The sequence below is a fragment of the Mandrillus leucophaeus genome, unplaced genomic scaffold, assembly GCF_000951045.1.
Source record: "Mandrillus leucophaeus isolate KB7577 unplaced genomic scaffold, Mleu.le_1.0 Scaffold193, whole genome shotgun sequence".
Classification (NCBI taxonomy): Eukaryota; Metazoa; Chordata; class Mammalia; order Primates; family Cercopithecidae; genus Mandrillus; species Mandrillus leucophaeus.
The window spans coordinates 1,910,875-1,929,795 of record NW_012101954.1 but is presented as its reverse complement, the minus strand read 5'-3'; the positions used below and the strand labels follow the sequence as shown (position 1 = coordinate 1,929,795).

At 44.4% G+C, this 18,921-nt stretch overlaps 1 protein-coding gene across 2 annotated transcripts in view; it reads right to left on the bottom strand.

Annotated features, from left to right (window-relative positions):
- The window catches only part of SLCO3A1 (solute carrier organic anion transporter family, member 3A1), a 327,687-nt gene extending 308,876 nt beyond the window's left edge, over window positions 1-18,811 (bottom strand). The window contains exon 1 of one of the 2 annotated variants that reach the window (XR_001005914.1): window positions 18,700-18,811. The gene's annotated coding sequence lies outside the window, so the exon portion shown is untranslated. The remainder of the gene's footprint in view (window positions 1-18,699) is intronic. The other variant, XM_011978377.1, reaches the window with a different exon arrangement.
- Window positions 18,812-18,921: the final 110 nt, after the last annotated feature.

Genomic DNA, 18,921 nt, shown 5'->3' with positions numbered 1-18,921 from the left:
TTAGCCAGGATGGTCTCGATCTCCTGACCTCGTGATCCGCCCGTCTCGGCCTCCCAAAGTGCTGGGATTACAGGCTTGAGCCACCGTGCCCGGCCCACCTCAGTTTAAAAGAGAGAGCAAGAGCAGTGTTCTCTCACAAGTGGTAACATGTTAAAACAGTATCAACACACTCAAGACACTGAAGCATTCAGCTGCGAATCTTTTCAAGGTATGGTCTGAAGAAAGAGAAGGGAATTTAGAGCTGGAGCCAAGAGACCCAAGATCAAACACGAGCTGTGCCAATTTGGATTTAGGTATGTTCTTTCTTTCTTTTTTTTTTTTTTTGAGACAGAGTCTCACTCTGTTGCCCAGGCTGGAGTGCAGTGACATGGTCCCAGCTCACTGCAACCTATCCACCTCCCGGGTTCACGCAATTCTCCTGCCTCAGCCTCCTGAGTAGCTGGGATTACAGGCAACTGCCACCATGCCCAGCTATTTTTTTGTATTTTTAGTAGAGAAGGGATTTCACCATGTTGGCCAGGCTGGTCTCGAACTCCTGACCTCGTGATCCACCCGCCTTGGCTTCCCAAAGTGCTGGGATTATAGGCGTGAGCCACTGTGCCCAGCTGGCACATTCTTTAACTTCTAGAAGTGAGCCCTACTTCCTTATATGAAAAAGATAAATAATGACATCTACTGCATGGGATTTGTGTGAGAGTTCGATCAGACTGCTTGTGTGCTCCCGGGCACACTACATCCTCGATAAAGGCAATTCCCCTTTCCACAGAGGATTTGACTCCCCACATCTTTTGTGACCAGCCCTTGAACTCATCATCCCATTCTGTAATTCCGAAAAGCAAAAAAATGAAAAGCAATGAGCAACCAGAATTTATATCACCAAAACAAAACCATAAGCAACCTACCATGCAGAAATAGGGAGATGGAATACAATGGAATGTTACATAATCTTTTCAAATATTGCTAGACATTTCCCAGATAAAATGGTAGAATTCAACTTCTGCATAAAATCTCACTCTTCCTAAATCTGAATTTAAAAAAAAAAACCTGAAATAAAAGATTTTTCAGCCAAAAACAAAAAACAAAATGAGCACACCCCAGTGTTATAAACTCAAAAGGTGCCTGGGAAGGAAAGTAAAGGAAAAAGGATCCAGTGTGGCAAGGCTCAGAGCCCTGAGTCTAACACCCTCAGGAAGATAAAACAGAGAATAAATAAACATTCTGAGAGTTTTCATCAATATCACCACATCTAGATAAAAACAACCTGAGTAGTTATCCCTATGTTCTCCTCTTCTGACTACAGAAGAGAGAAAACATCCGCTGGGGAGAAAAGAATGAGATGATGCATAAACCGTGGTGTTGATCATCTCTGCTGCAAGGAATGAAGACTCTGGGAGTCCAAAGTCAAATCCAAGGCTGACCCGAGGCCACAGAATACCGCTGGAGGGTGTGCACTGTGTGCCCCCACACAGGAAAACCAAACCCACTTAAAAGGGCCTTCAAAAGATTCCAGAAGTGAAAGCTGCCAAGTCCACATCTAACCAAGCCTACTCAGCACCCAGCATAACACCTGCTACAGCTTAACTGGCCCAAGACACTTCACATGTCTTCAGGCTACAGAAAGCATGAACAGAAATGAACAACCAGCCTTCAAACTTCAGCCTGGTGGCAAGGAGAAAAAAGACAGCCTTCAAATAAGTAAATCAAAGAGAGATATAGGCTGATTTACTCCAGCAAGAATAAAATGAAAAACCACAAGGCATGGTATCTCTGAACACAGACTCCTGGAAAGGCAAGAAAGCAACAGTAGGTATCAAAGACAAAGAACTCAAACTAAAAGAAAACATAACTCAGTCAGAGAAAGAACTCCCCCAAAAGATCTTTGAGCCATAGAACTTAATAAGAATATGAGTTCAATACATCAAGAGCCCAAAGGCAATATCTAAAAAAGGGAAAAAAGATTGTAGATCTAAAGAAATAAATTGAAAACTAAAGCCAACACTAGAAAATAAATATATGAAACAATCTACAGAGAACTAAAGAAAGATGGTTTAAAATCAATTTTCTGACTAGAGGAAAGCTAAAAATAAACATGGTAAATGTAGATAAAAACAAGGGATTCAAGTAATCAAATCAAAACAGACAACTATGGATCTCAGAGACAATGTAACATACAGACAATTGGTGCCTCACAGCAGAGAATTCACTGCATAGAACCCAGTGTTTGAAGAGATAATGTAAGGAAATTCTCCCAAAACTAATAAAGAATTGCATCTGTTGATTGAAAAGAACACATCCAGTTCCAAAGACTGTGACACATGGCCAGGCGCGGTGGCTCACTCCTGTAATCCCAGCACTTCGGGAGGCCGAGGCGGGCAGATCACAAGGTCAGGAGATCGAGACCACGGTGAAACCTTGTCTCTACTAAAAATACAAAAAAAATTAGCCGGGCACAGTGGCGGGCGCCTGTAGAACCAGCTACTCAGGAGGCTGAGGCAGGAGAATGGCATGATCCCGGGAGGCGGAGCTTGCAGTGAGCCGAGATCCCGCCACTGCACTCCAGCCTGGGGAACAAAGCAAGACTCCGTCTCAAAAAAAAAAAAAAAAAGACTATGACACACATCACACAGCAGTAATATACATCAGAATTAAATTATATGTCAAATATTAAGAAAAGATTCCTCATACATCTAACCTATAGGCAATAATAAATCATCTGTAAGGGAGGAAAAATAAGGCTGGCCTTGGACACTTCTGCAGCAACATTAGTAGAAAAGATAGTTACCTCTTTCCAGTTTTACTGAAGTCTTCTGCTAAATTTCAGTGAAATTAAATTTACTGCTATTTTTAGAACATACATTTTATAAGTATATCTAGTCAGCCAGTCATTTTTCCATGTATAAGAATAGAAAGAACTCTAAAATGATATATTCCTAATAATAAGGAGAAATTATTCTTCCTTTTCCCCAGAATTCCTACCTTGATATAGACTAGAGGAACGTCCACCTTCTGGAAGTTAACAGAGAAAAAGCATCTGTTCTTCTGACTTCCTCACTCAAACCTCCCCAAAGTGAAGGATCAGCAACTTATTTGATTTATAGAATTGCAAGCAGGAAGCTGGCAAGCTTGCCCTGACCCCCTTCTCCCCCGAGTCTGTGAACAGCCCTCAGGATGCACATATTCTCTGCTCCTCCAGGAGGTAAGCTTACCTAGCAGGTAAGCTCCTGCGGGGACAAAGCCTGCAGTTCTGACTTGGATGAGTTTTATTCTGAGGACAAAGTAGGGAAAAGAAGCCTGAATCTGGACACAAACGGAGTTTTCCAATCCAAACTCCAGTTTTTTCCACATAACCCCCAAGATGATGTTTTAAACCCCTGTGGCTGGCTGGGGTGTCTACTTCCCAAATGATTCTTTCTTTTGTTGTTGTTCTTGTTGTTGTTGAAATAGTGTCTCACTCTGTCACCCAGGCTGGAGTGCAGTGGCATTATTATGGCTCACTGCAGTCTCAATCTCCTGGTCTCAAGTGATCCTCCCACCTCAGTTTCCCAAATATCTGGGAGACTGGGTGGTGGTATGCACCACCACACCCAGCTCATTTTTTAATTTTTTTTTTTTTTTCCCTTGAGGCAGAGACTGGAGTGCAGGCTGGAGTGTAGTGGCGCCATCTTGGCTCACTGCAACCTCTGCCTCCTGGGTTCAAGCAATTCTCCTGCCTTGGCCTCCTGAGTAGCTGGGATTACAGGCATGTGCCACCATGCCTGGCTAATTTTTTTATTTTTAGTACAGACAGGGTTTTACCATGTTGGCCAGGCTGGTCTCAAACTCCTGACCTCAAGTGATCCACACACCTCAGCCTCCCAAAGTGCTGGGATTACAGGCGTGAGCCACCACGCTCAGCTAATTTTTAAATTTTTTTGTAGAGACAGGGTCTCCCTATGCTGCCCAGGCTGGTCTCAAACTCCTGAGCTCAAGTGATACTCCCACTTCAGCCTTCCAAAGTACTGTGATTATAGGCACGAGCCACCATGCTCCTGCCTATAATCCCAGAGAGGAAGGTGCGGTTAACAGTCACTTCTCAAACCCCACCACCAGTCATGATTATTTCTGAATGGGGGGGATTTGGAATTTTTAAAAACATTTTTACGTAAACTTTTCTTCATGATGAATATGTATTGTTTTATAAAAACAATAAAGTCATTTTTCATTTGAAACTATGACAGCAGAGAAGAAGATCTGATGTTGCAGAAAAGCCATCAGAATGATTTAGAGGAAAGAGTAGGTTCCTAAACAGAATTTATAGTGAGATCCAATTTTATTACTTTTTAAAAATCACGACAGTAGCACATACTGCAGAGAGGCACGGGCTGAGTACTTTGGATGGATTCTCTCATTTGGTATTCACAAGATCATTGAAAGTATAAATATCATCCCAATCTTAGAGATGAGGAAATTGAGAATTAGAGAGGGAAAGCAAAATGCCCAAAGCCACACAGGACTAACCAGCCACAGACATGGACTTCAAAGACCCCAAAGCCCACATCCTTTCCCACCGCGTGGGCCTGGAAGTCATGCGTCAATGCGGGTAGACAGAGAGGGACTTAAAGGACCCACGCCAAAATGTTCACAGTTTATCTCCAGGTTCTTTGAATTATGGATGATTTTTTTTAATGTTATCTATGTTTATTTGTATTTTCCAAATTGTCAACACCACATATATTCCTTGTGTAATAAGTAAAACAGTAATGTCTTTATATTTAAAAAAAAAAAAAAAAAAAAGCCGGCTAGGCGTGGTGGCTCATGCCTGTAATCCCAGCACTTTGGGAGGCCGAGTCAGGCGGATCACCTCAGGTCAGGAGTTCAAGACTAGCCTGGCCAACATGGCGAAACCCTGACTCTACTAAAACTACAAAAATTAGCTGGGTGTGCTAGTGCACTCCTGTAATCCCAGCTACTCGAGAGGCAGAGGCGGGAGAATTCCCTGAACCCAGGAGGTAGAGGTTATAGTGAGCCGAAATCCCACCACTGCACTCCAGCCTGGGTGACAGAGCGAGACTCCATCACCATTTAAAAAAAAAAAAAGGCATGAACTTGAAGTTCTAGAGCCAAGTGATAAATATATAAAGATAGTGACACAGGATGCTCACAGGGCTTTCCAGCCGGCTCAGCCAGTGCTCGGATCGGCTGGCCACAGGCTTAGAGCAACAGTGCAGAAATGCTTCCTGACCTGACTCGCACAACCTTTCACATAGGCCTTGAAGCTGAAAGGAAACCTCCACCAGCCTCCCAGCCCCAGGATCACCTGGGGCCTCATCCCAGTCGCCAGGCAGCTCCACTCACAGGCTACCTTCCTTCCCAGGCCCCAGTGACTACCTATACCAGGGAGGAGTGGCCTCTCTCAGCAGCCTGCCAAGCTCTTCCCAAGGAGAACAGGAGGGGAAGTTTGAAGGGCCTTCATCCAATTTTTAAACTGTAAACTGCACACCCACTTTTTGTTTGGAGACATTTCCTGTGTGTGAACACAGTTTGTTCTGTTACCAGCTTTAAAGTTATCCAGAACTGATACATCTGAGGTTCAGCAAAAGTGTTTTTTTTTTTTTTTAAGTCAAACATAATAGGACCTTTCCTAATGTTAGCTCATCTTGCACAAATCTCATTTGTATATGTGCCAAAGAGAGGTTCAATACAGAGGTGTCATTTTGTCCTCAGGCCCAGGACCCTATAGTTCCCCCCCGCCATGTGGCACCCATCCTGGTGAGCACAGCATTCCAGTACAACAAGCATTCTGCATCCTTCAGCCCCCTGGCCTCAGAAGGCGATGAAGCCGTGCTTGCTTCTAGCCGAGTCTGAGCATGCCCTGAGTGAAGTTCCCTCCACAGACTAGCAGACTGACTTCCAGCCACATTTCACCACACCACTTCAAAGCAGGGGAGGAGGGGCAGAGGGATCCAAGTTTGGCCGAGAGAGATGCCGACAGCCTCCACGCTGCTAACTAGAGTGGCGCTCCGCAGTGCCAGCCCTGACATGCCCCAGCCCAGTTCTGGCCCTGGGTTTCCAGCCCTCCCCTTCTCCATCCCAGGTTTTCCAATCACATGCCGCCTCCAATGACTCTCTGCAGCCAGCCTCTTACTAACGGTTCCACCTGACATCTTGCTACCCTTGGACCTATCCCCAACCAAGGTTGAGAAAATTATTTTATATCTCTGACCAGTCTACCTAGGCCCATCTCCCACCCTGGCCCAATGCTTTGCTTCTATTTTTAGTCTGATCTATTGTAACACAACTAGACCAGACGTGAGGCTTCCAGAGGGCTTGGCTGCCACCTGGCCCAGGACCTGAAATGTCCTAATGAATGAGTCATTAATGAAAAAATTATAAACATGCCATCTCCCCCCCAAGGATATATCAACTCCATGAGGGCCAAGAACACGCCTTACTCAACTCTAAATTGCTTGCAGCACTTAAGGAAGTTGTCGAAGTTAATTAGTTTGGCAGAGATCAAGCTGACATTTTTTTTCAGAAAAGGAGCCTGCGCCGAGAAATTCTGAGAACCATATCACTCCCACCCCCACCAAAAAAACCACAGAGATGAATGAGATCAGAATGCAGATGTCTGGTCCTAACTTAATACATACCTGGCCAAATCTGAGACTGGCTGGCACAGCACACAGTGATAAAGTCTCTTTTGGTCTCACTGAATTGGATAGGGCTTCAGGAAGGAGACAGTACCAGCTGGAGATTTTACCAGCCCTGATTCCTGCTAAGTAATTCTGGGTGTCAGGGATGGGAACATGGATGAGTACCTATGTACATACACACAGTAAATACACAAACACATATTCCTCACCCACATAGCTGTCTAGGATTTTTTTTTTTTTTTTTTTACATGCATTCTCCTTAATCAAATGACGTGATTATCCGTCCAATCCCAGCATTCAGCTAGGCCCAGAAAGAGCAAATGATGTGTTCAAAGCTAATGAATCATCCAACTAGGTTCATTCCTGCAAGTCTAACCACCACTACCCCAGAGAGAAACATGGCTACCTTCTTACAGAAAGAAAACAGGGACTGTCAGCATTTCTGTGAAGACTGAAATGTTATCTTTGGGTATGAATGACTCTCTTAGGAATATCCGACAATCTTCCTACCCACCCAAACACTTAAGAAGACAGAGTTTGCCTTTCTTTGTACACACAGACTGTTTTAGGGGCCTTTGCTCTTTTTCTTCTCTGGTGTTATGAACTGAAATTGTTTTCCCCAAAAGGATATACTGAAGTCCTAACTCTTAGTGCCTGTGAATGTGACCTGATTTGGAAACGAGGACTTAGCAGATGTAAGCTAGTCACATGAAGTCATTAGGGTGAGCCCTAATCCAATGTGACTGGTGTCCTTATAAGAAGAGAAGAGAGAGATATGGGGGAAATGCCATGTGACAGCAGAGGCAGAGATGGGAGTGATGCAGCTGCGAGCCAAGGAATCCAAGGACCCTTGGCCACCCCCAGATGCCAGGAAGAGGCAAGGAAGAGTTCTATGCAGGGTCTCAGAGGGAGCACGGCTCTGCTGATGCCCTGATTTTAAGACTTCTGGCCTGCAGGACTGTGAGACAAAAAATTTGATGTTTCAAGCCACCCGGTTCGTGGTAATTTGTTACAGCAGCCCTAGTTAATAAATATACCTGGTTTTTACCTTCTGAAATGCCCATCATCTCCTCCACCCTCTCCCCTCCAGGTCCATGTCCACCTCACCAACAGATAAACTGTAAAAGTCATTTTCTCACTTATAATATGACCCAATTTTGGTCTAACATCTGAGATAGTGAAAATGTTAGGGAATAAGCCTACTGTCCTGCAAACTCTACAAAAGGAGAGGTTTAAATAAAATATGAAGTCCCCATTTATTCCTGCTCCCAAATAAAGTACAAAAGACCTCAGAATTAGTCCAGGAAGGCAGGAATCACATACAATCTGTGGTGAGAGGTGGAATTGGATCTGAAAGGCTTGTAAGAGACCACACCCGGCTCCATTCTCCACTGGATAGGGACGGTGGGTGGCCAACCATGGAAGGGGCAGAAAGGACACTGCCCATGGCAAATGCCTGGCATGACGGTCCCACTCAAGAATGGCCTAGGTCTTGACTCCCAGAGGCCCCACCCACGTGACTGTGACATCCTGTTAGGGATGGTGAGGCGTGACACTGATGGGGTCAGGGGCCAGTGGAGGGAGGTAGGAAGAAAACAAACAATCAGGAGGTGACAGAGCAGAAATGAACACCTGTGACCATCCCAGTTCGGCTCACTGGGTGCAAAAAGTAGCCACCAAGGCGACAGACCGCAACAGGAGAACACTCAGCTTCCTTTTGGGGGATTTAAATGTTTCACTTGTCACACAAAATAGCTCCCCTGATAGCCTTGGGTGCCACAAGCCCTTGAGCTATTTTTAATCACCTCCCTGTCACTATTATTTTTAAATACAGAAGTATTCCCCAATGAAATCCTAAGTATCAGAAGGCAAATAAATATAAATGTATATATATTATCTGCTCACTCCATTGAGGATAGGTAGGGTGCCTCTTAGAAAGCGTTAAGCCTACTTAGACCAAAAAAAAAAAAAAAGAGGAGGAACATTTTGAAAGAGAATAAGAGAAGTAATTTTTCCCCAGCATTCACCAAAACAATATTTTTATTTATACTTATTTATAATTGTTATTCCCCAAAATAAAACTATCAGTTGACTTTGCTTCCTGACTGCTCACCTGCTTATACCTGCCAGGGAATGTGAGCTGGCTCGGGAGGGTGGGGCTGCACATTTGGGTAAGTGCCTCAATTCGGTGCCCTGATTTTGCCTAACATGAAAGCAACAAATGCAGAGATTCTACAATGTTATACTTAAGAAGACCTAAAAACAGGCCAACCCTGGGACACAGAAACAATATGCCTGTTGGACAGTCCATTCCACATGTCCATCTCTAGAAATCGAACAAGGTTGTATTTGGATTTAGCCCAAGCACTGCTGGCTCCATGTGCCACTCTGAGCCTGTGCAGCAAGGAGAACCTCCTCATCTGCTTCCATCAAGTGCAAGCTGCAAAGCTGCAAAACTGCACACTGGCTTTCTGATCTATTTATATGCATCTCCCTAATGCATATATACAGCTTGGCAAAGGTAAAGGAATGGTGCCAATTTATGGTTTTTGTTTCCAAAAGAAATCCTCCCTTTGGCTGGCTGAGAAACTGTCATTGGCATGTGAAGCCTCCCAACCTACATAAGTATTTACCAGCACTGGGGAGGCGACACAACATGCCACACAGTAAGTCAGGGGTCCTGCCTTCAATTTTTTGCATAAGGACAGGAGACGCTTGTCTGAAGCTCTTCTACATCTGCTTCATGGGTCTGGCTCCCTTTAAGTTTCTTCTCCTCAATCATCACTTTGGCCAAAAAAAAAAAAAAAAAAAAAAAAGGCTCCTTTCCTACATTTCAGGAGGCGGATGGAAATCTGAACTTGACCGTGTGGTGTGCTGTGCACCCCACGCATGTATAGCTTCAAGAAGAGGATAGTGTGATGTGCCACACTGGAATACATGCTGCTTATGCAAATCATCCCACAAGACACAGCAAATTCTGAGTGCTATCACAGCAGCACTTTGAGAAATGAAACGGCCAAAGGATGGTGTCGTCACAACCGGCAGTGGTTGTACTCACGACCATCCCACCACACTGCACAAGCAACCTTGAAAGCCAGCCTTAAAGGAGGCCTGCGCTCCACAACCTTGAAAGCCACAGTGACCACAGACCCAGGACAAGCCTCCTGCACCACTGGAGAGAAGGGGAACTGGTGCTGACACCACAGCCAGCCGAGTTCCAGGGGGACAGCTCTAGGTGGCTCTGTGGATCTACTTTAAACAATTCTCTGACCCGAAAGCCAACAAAGAGATTAACTAATCAACCCCATTGTTTATTTTACAGGTTGGATCGCCATAATTGAATATTACATAATAAACACATATGGGTCCATGCTGCTTAGAAATTTTCATCTTCATTAGGGGAATTCTTTGCAGAGTAAACACAAGACTTCAGGTGCTGTATTTTATAGCTTACATAATCAGCCGAGGGCAGCTCTCCCAATTTCAACCTGCTTATATTCAAGGTGGTAATTTCTCCTTCTAATCAGCTGAAGTTGGGAGACAAATTTAACAATTAGAAACAGCCTGCCTATTTTACATAAGCCTCTTGCAAAGGGGGTGAAAGACAATAGCCATTCCCATGAATATTTACAGTAGTCTTTAAATGAAAAACATCATTGTGACACTTCTCCCTACATCAACCTTGCAAGTGCAGAAATGGAGGTAAAAATAATCACTTCTAACTTCCTCAAGTTCCTGTAGTTACAGGAGCAGTGACTTAGTTTGCCTTCTATTATTTTCTCTGGAACTATCTGTTGAAAGCCTGATCAGCCCCTGCTCATTTCTTCACACTCTGCACAACTAGAAACTTAGGTATCGATGGATGGAGAGCCAGAACAGTCTTTAGAGCTACCAAAGAAAGTCTCAAGGGCTATCTGGACAGGTTCGTTATCCAGACATCCAAAAGTTGTCCCAAAGGACAACCTGGCAGAACAAATGTGGTAGTCACATCACTGCCTATTGGGATGGGCTTATGGGCACAGCCTATTCTCAGAATTTTCAGAGGGCAAAGATTTTAACAAGAACCAATGCTAAGGCTCAGGTGAGTGGATCACTTGAGGTCAGGAGTTTGAGACCACCCTGGCCAACATGGTGAAACCCCATCTCTACTTAAAAAACACAAAAAATTAGCCAAGTGATGGTACGCACCTGTAGTCCCAGCTACTGTGGAGGCTGAGGCAAGAGAATCGCTTCAACCGGGGAGCCAGAGGTTGCAGTGAGCTGAGATCGCACCACTGCACTCCAGCCTGGGGGACAGTGTGAGACTGTCTCCAAAAAAAAACAAAAAAAAATTAATTAAAAAAATAAGACTTCATCATTACAGTCAGTGCGCTGAGTCCATTACCAGATAACTTAAAATGCCACTTGGGCTATTACATCATGAAAAGGAGAGTACTGAAGAGGCACAACAGGGGTATTTATAAAGGAAATCACGAGGGCAAAGGGGAAACATGAGTTCACACTGCTTCCCGCCCCACCCGCCCCACCCTACCCACCCTACCCCACTGAAAAATGTAGGGTTGGCAAGGCACCATGGTTCACACCTGCAATCCCAGCACTTTGGGAGGTCAAGGCAGGTGGATCACTTGAGTCCCGGAGTTCAAGACCAGCCTGGGCAACATGGTGAAACCACCCCACACCCCATCTCTACAAAAAAAAAAAATAAGAAGAAAATTAGCCAGGCTTGGTGGTATGTGCCTGCAGTCCCAACTACTTAGGAGGTTGAGGTGGCAGGATCATTTCAGCCTGGGAGGTCGAGCTGTGATCCTGCCACTGCACTCCAACCTGGACGATGGAGCAAGACCCTGTCTCGAAATAACAACAACAAAAGCGGGGCTTATGGCAGCCTAAGTTACCTTTTGCTTTTAAATATTTTCCATGTGTCTTGACTAGGAGGAATAAGTGCAACTTTTGCCTAAGTCCAGGAAAATACTAATGACCAACTAATCCGTGTTTAAAGAGGAACACCCAGTCATATGGGAAATAACGAGGCTGGTAACACCATTTCCACTAAACAATTGAGCTGCTAAGTCCTCAGTTAGTAAGGGCTTCCATTTTCAGAGGCACTCGACTCAAAACCACAAAGAATGAACCTAAATAAAGAAGTTGGGAGTTACCAACTGCTGAGGTTCTGTGCACATCCACGGGAATGTTTCCAGTCTCTGTGTTGTCACTGGAACTCACGGATGAAGGCTCCCCAGGCTTGCTCACTCCACACCTGTGGCTGCACTAGATTCAGTGCTTTACACACAGTTACTCCCTCAGCAAAGTCATCAGAGTGACCGGGCTTTAGGGCTCTGTGGTCTTCTGAGTACAGATTCTCTCCTGAAGCCTGTGGCATTTGAAGGCGAATCTAAAAACTCACCTAAAACATACACTGCCACCTGATTCACTGAGAAAGGCCCAGTTCCTTCTCTATCCTTTGCAAGGACAGGTGTGACCAGACTGGGGGTAGAAAGGGCTGCTTCTAAGACTACGGAAGGAACAGGAGTGGTGTTGTGCAAAAAGTATGTCCATAAGCCGAGATGGATGAATCCACGGGACGGGAAACCAGATTGGAGGAACACGTCCCTTGTTCTGCTTATGAGAAACCAAGAAAAAGACCAAGAGTGGGCAAATGCCCACAGACCTGCTTGCCAGAGTCCACTTAATACTGCAAGAGAAGGCGAGGTGAAGGCAGCAGACAAGGCGTGAGACCTGAGCCACTCTGGGCAACCAAGGCTGAGCTCTGCGGAGGCACGTTTTAAACAAGGCTGCCTGGAGGGCAGCATATGTCCACAACATATGTCCCTTTGTCCTCCCCCTCCTGACACCTTGGGCTCCCTTGAATTGGTCACTCAGCCTTTCAGCCAGTGAAGCAGAGCAAGCTTCAGGAGCCCAGATCACCAGTTCAGGAAACAGAAGCCTTGGCCTCACATAATATTCCAAATCCTCAGCTCCCTAGGACGGGCTTTTGTTGGTGCTAATGTCAACGAGCAGTGTTATGCCATTACTGTTAAAGCAACTGTGGAATACCGTACCCTATGAGAAGTACTCTATCACATGACTATTTGTTTAAACCTCACAAGCATCTGTAAGATAAGCTCTATCATCATCCCCATTTTTCAGATGAGGCCATTGAGGCTCAGGTAAGTCAAGTTGCCAGGAGCTGGGAAGTAGCAAGTCTAAGTTCACATCCAGGTCTTCCAACTCCCAGTCTAACATTCTTTCCACCTACCCGCAGCCTTCAGCACCCAGTGGCCATAGACCACAGCAAGAGATACTGAGGACCTCCCAAAGTGAAGCATCAGGGCACCTGCCCCTCCCAGCCAGTCCTGCCTGCCCTGCTTTAACCTCCTTCAAGTACTCATGGACTGTAAATGATCAACATGAATCACCATTCCTGCAATGGGCTCCTCTCCCATGTGACTAATTTTTACAGCATCTTTAAGATGAAATAGACTGCCATATTTATAAGGGAATAAACAGAATTAGCAACTGATATTTTGCTTATTACTTGCCCTTAAAAACTTTTTACCTCCCAGACAAAAATGTTCATGCAGAATAGGAAACTACTTGAATATGTAATTCACCAAACCAAAACCAAAGTTTGATTGAAATAATTTTATTTCTCATCAGTTGGGGCTACATAGTTATTGTGTTTGCAGTAAATATGCATAATCATATTATTATTAATAGTAATAGCTAATATTTCCTGGGCACTCACTCTGTGCCAGGTATTGTTCAAGGTGCTTTACATGTACTGACTCAGTTCATCCTCACAGCAAAATGGAGGGTGGGTACTATTATAATCCCAGTTATAAAATGAAAAAGTGAGGTACAGAGAGGTTAAGTAAACAGCTCAAGGTCACAGAGCAGGTAAGGGAAGGACATAGGCATGAATCCCAGTTTTCTGACACTTATCGAATAAGCAACAGCTGCCACAGACACTTGCCATTCTCCACCTTGGAACTGTAATCATTTAACTTGGAGTTTTAACCATTAAACAGTAATTTGTCTCATGCTAACACATAAACACTTAGGCTACATAAAATACAAGCGTCTTTGAATCACATCAATTCATTTATCCCATGAACCAAGGGCCATGATTCCACTGTTTTTCCCATTTATATCTATTTTGCAGATACAGACATAGAAACCGAAAATAAAAGTAAATTGAAAGAGCAAAGATGCTATCTTTCTAGCCTACAGATTATCAAAGGCATTACTGAGAGGCAAGAAAATAGAGAGATTTTCTTCAGGGAAGAACGGGTCCCAAATCCGTGTGTCAACCATACAATCAAAGTTACCATTGAAATGTCCCTTTGCACCTTCAAAGAGTATGGCATACAATATTCATTGCATGCAACCCTGTACATGAACACATATGTAAATACGCAATGCATACAGCAATGTACAGAATAGAGTACACATGCAAAAGAGAGGTACTTTGACGCCACTTTAGAGAAACATGCTTATTAAATGATACACGTAGTGAAATCTGCGCAAGTTGGAACTAAAGCCAGAGAAATGCAGCTAGTAGGGAGTTTTATTCTTCACTATTTCTGCATGAAATGCATCTGTATCCTCATCATTTTTGCAATACTACCCTTGTTCATCCAGGCTAATCTGTTAAGAGAATACATTCCATGATCAAGGCAGCACCTCAAAGTTTGCTTTTAGGTGTGCAAAATAAATTCACAGAGACCCTCTTGATGAGGCTGCCTTTGCACAGCAGTTCGCCAATGACTTCGTGCAAGAAGAAGCCCATGCAGCATAATAGAAAACGCGAATCCAGCAGCACGCAAGATGAGCTGCAAATGCTGGGCAATTGATTAGCAAGGCGGTGCTGCTGCAGAGAGGCCTCTCGGCGATCCTTTTCATAAGGTGTCTAAAATTGAATGAGGGGAAGAGTTAACAAAATGCAGGATAGAGCCCTGGCTCATTTTACAACTAATTCAGTTTCTCCCATTGTTAAGTACACCAACAAAAACTCCCTCAGAAACAAAGATAAATACACAAAGCTGGCTGAAGATAATTTTCAGAAATATCTTTTTCCCTTAATAATTAACATTTTAAACCAAGCTATAAGGGAAAAAAAATCAAGGTAATTTTATTTCTTACTACCTGGGGCTACACAGTAATTATGGAAATGGCAAGGAATTTGTCATTTTGAGTAAGCATAAGTGTATCAAATAATTTGATTAAATAAAATATGGTTACCTTAGTCATCATAGTAATTTGACAAGGACTTCAAAAATGTCTCTCTCTGTTGAAAATGTCAACAGACAGTTTCCTCAGCTGTCTGCTTCTGGGTTGAATATGCAAAAACTCATCTTCAAAATGATGTTTCTTTAGGAAAAAAAAAGGAATAACAAATCTAGCAGTTTCACCTCACCCATTAATTGCAAGCCCACTGACTGTTCTCAAGCTGAAAAAGTGTGACTACAAAGCAGTGAGACAGAGCCTCATTAACCACACTCAGTCATCGATGTCATTATTTTGTCACCACAACCTCAAACTTATTTTTCTATAACTCTAAATAGGGAAATGCCTACCCCTTCTTCATAGGAACACCCTTGGTGCCCCACCCAGGAAACTAGACTGGCCTTTTTTCAGTTTTCAACCTGAGGAAATTCGAATGTATTTGTATGTATGCCTCAATCTAATCATCTAGAGGTGTCAGAGGTTTTAATTTCCTGTACACACCCTTATCTACTCCAGTCCTCAGTAATTTGATACCACACAGAAACCTCTATAAGCAGGGCTACCCTCAGCAAGTGGCTTAAAACATTTTAGGGGGTCTCTGCAAAGCACCAATAAGCACATGCCAAATGACTTTCTCTCCATGCAGTTCTCATATGCCTGCATCTTCTCCAACCAGTCCAAGACTTAAGCACATGTTACATCCTTGCAAACAGGACTGGAGTCACTCGAAGCCAAAACCCAAGTAGAAGAAAATTAAATTGCATTCTCCGTTCCATACAAAATGACTATCAAAGTGAGCAGGCCTCTCCTCTTACGCTGCAAAAATTATTTCATAGCCAGTTAGGAGGTTTAGGTGACTATGATGGAACATCCCTGTGACTATTGGCTTATCTGAAGCATGGTTTCCAGTGAAGACGTTTGTAACTGTAATAGATTTCAGAATCCACAGTTGGCCCAGGTTGTACCTGGGTTACTTTATCTAGATCACTGAGTCTAGCTTTCAGGATCAGTGTCTTTCTGTACTCCCTGACACCAAGGCAAAAGTTGCAGGTCCCCAGCCTAGTCAACAATTGATGGCCTTCTTACATACAATACAGTTTTCTCTTGAGTTTCCTCCCTGGGCAGGTTCTTGGTGGAAAACTAACACATGCATACATACACACACACACACACACACATACACACACACACACACACATTTTCTCTCTCTCACACACACACACACAAACACACACACACGAGTCCTCCCTCTCAAAGTTGCTTCTTAAATCACAGGCAACCTTCTGCTTCAGTTCTGCAGTTGGGAAGCCTACACTAGTGTCATTCAGGACACTGGGAAATTTGTCTTTTCAGAAAAAATAAGCAAATGAAACTGCAAAATTTTAAGGCACTTTGGGAGATGAAATAAGAAGGTGGACTCTGGGAATCTAATAGGAAATAATGTCGTTGGCATAGAATTTGTTATCACTCTCCTCTCTGTGAAAGGGAGCATTGCTGGCACTGTCCCAAGGCAAGCCCTTCCTCAGGTATCTGGAAATGCCTCATTAGAGGGGCAGGCTGATTGCCAATGTAAAGATCACACATAACGCACACTTAGCACGTGGACCCTGCCCTGTGGTCCCCTACAGAGTCTCAGGTTTCCTAAGAAAGCCATGACGAATTAAAAGGAAGAAATCTGCCTTTCCTGCAAACAGCCTGCAATATTTCATTCTCCAATTATCCACAGAGAAGTCTCGCATGGCTGAAGGGGCAAACTTTTTTTCCCCATCTCCCAAATAACAGATGAAGAGAAAACTCTGAAGTGGCCCAGAAGAGCAAAGCCCATAGCAAGCTGAGTCAGTCAACCCTGACAAGCCAACTATTTATTTTCATGAGGCTCCGATGGCAAGGCAAAGACGAGGGCAGCCGGGCAAAGCAGAGCCCTTAGAGCCTTATGCCTCCACTCCTAGTAATCAAAATGAATTCAATTTCCTAGGCCTGTCCTCTCCTGGGCCTCCAGCTGCTTTCTGCAAGTCACCTGTTGACTCCTGTTACCCTACCCCACCCAACCAGGCTTTCCATCAGCTAAGGCTAGAAGTGCCAGGATGCCACCACCAGGTGGACCAAATTCCTCCTCTGCCTGTCACTCCCCTGTTCTGGGATTAAAGTCAACCTCCTATCTCCTGGGGCCAGCCCTGCCTCCAGAAGTCCACCACTCCAGGAGTACTCGGCTTCTTAACTTTCTAAAGGAGCTAGGTCATTCATCTAGTTGCAGCCCGGCTTAATTTCTTTGTCAAATCCTTACATCACTGCAACCGAAAAATAGTAAGCCCGTGCTTTTATCATTCCTGGGGTGAAAAGTTCTGTTGGTGTTTGCCACACATGAATAATGCACTCTACTGATCAAAACTGGTTTGAGGCAAACAAACCGTTAAACTGGAGGCAGCTGTTGATATACTAATTACCTCCTTTTAAACATAGACCCGGTTAGGTATTATGTACTTTGCATATGTCACAGTACAGACCCACATATATTTTATTAATGTGTATTTGCATCTCTGTAATACATGTACTTAAATATTTTAACAGTCAAATTCCCCCTAAGGAAAGGCTGATAAACTGACTCCCAAAACACAATTATCCCCTATCCCTCAAATTCCAAGGGCCAATATGTACTGTCTGCAACTGCATATTATAACTATAGGCACAATAAGTGTTATTTTATACAACAGGAAACAAGGTGTGCTTTTGACTACAGGGTTCACTTGCAGTCTACAAGTTACAAATGCACAAGACAGAGACCGGGACGTAAACGCTTTTCGTCTCAGAAGGAGCAACAGAAATGTATTTGATTTTCAAAAGCCCTGAAATTGTCACCCCAGGAACAGAGCTGAGTTTGAAGACCTTCTCTCTCACAACCACCTAACTTACTTAACACCGGAGACCAAGCACTGCTTGTATTTCCCCTTAACAGTGAGCCCTGAGCCTTAAGAGATAGTTTATGAATGGTATAGAACCCCCAGCGTCTGGCCCTCATTAACTTTACCCCAAGACCAGGAATGAGGGATTAATCATAGCATCAGGATACGCGTGGTTCTATCTCTAGATGTGGTTATTCAATGGCCAAAATCTTGTCCAATTCTATCTCCATCAAACTTGCTCAGGAATACTCAAAGTCTATGACATTTGATTCCAGTTGCGGGTCAATAGCCAAGTAATGATTTAACACTATAAACTCTAAAAAAAATTTTCCCGTTTAGACAGGACTGTACTCAGGTGTGGAAGCACGCTCTCTGGAACTCAAGTTGGGACCACCTGAGCAGGGGAGGCAAAAGCGACAAAGTAGGTACCTGACAGTGCTGAGTCATTACAAGCTGTTTCCTCTGAAATGTTATGCACCCATGGGCCCTCTGAGCATTAACATCCCCTTTCTGGAGGCAAATAAAATACATATTCATTGTGCAAAATGGTGCAACCTTCTGTGGGCGACAGACCACGATGGGGAATTTAGCACTAAGAGTGGATAGCAGGAACTACACAAACTCACAGCTGCTCTCTAGGTACCGTAACTTTATCGCAGACGCTGAAAGAGGGCTATAGGGATGCCGGGTGGGAATAATCCCCCTGCAGCCCCGACTCAGGTCAGGGCCACACTAGGGAGCATTTTACTCTAAGCTGTTATATCCCCCTGTAATTGGCGGATGTAGAAAGCGCCCGGAGAAAATGATGCATAATAGATTTGTTCTCGAGGAGGATGCAATGGAGAGTAGAGGACGCAGGATGCTAACTGGTTTTTCTTCCCATGTGCGGGTCACCTGCAAACCCCGATTGCTTTCCTCTCCAAGGAGAGCCCTGAAGTCACTGTCTCGCTCGGCTCTTAAGCGGGTGAGAGGAATAGTTTTACGCCCACCTGCCCGCCGCCTCTCGTCCCCCAGCACCCCCAGCCCCAGCAGGGCGCGCGCGAGCTGCTACCGGCATCAACGGTCCCGCCGCCTCCGCCTGCACCTTCTCCTGTCAGGAAACGAGACGGCGCGGGCCTCGGGCTCCTCTCCTCCCATCCCGGGAGCCTGAACCCCCAGTGGGA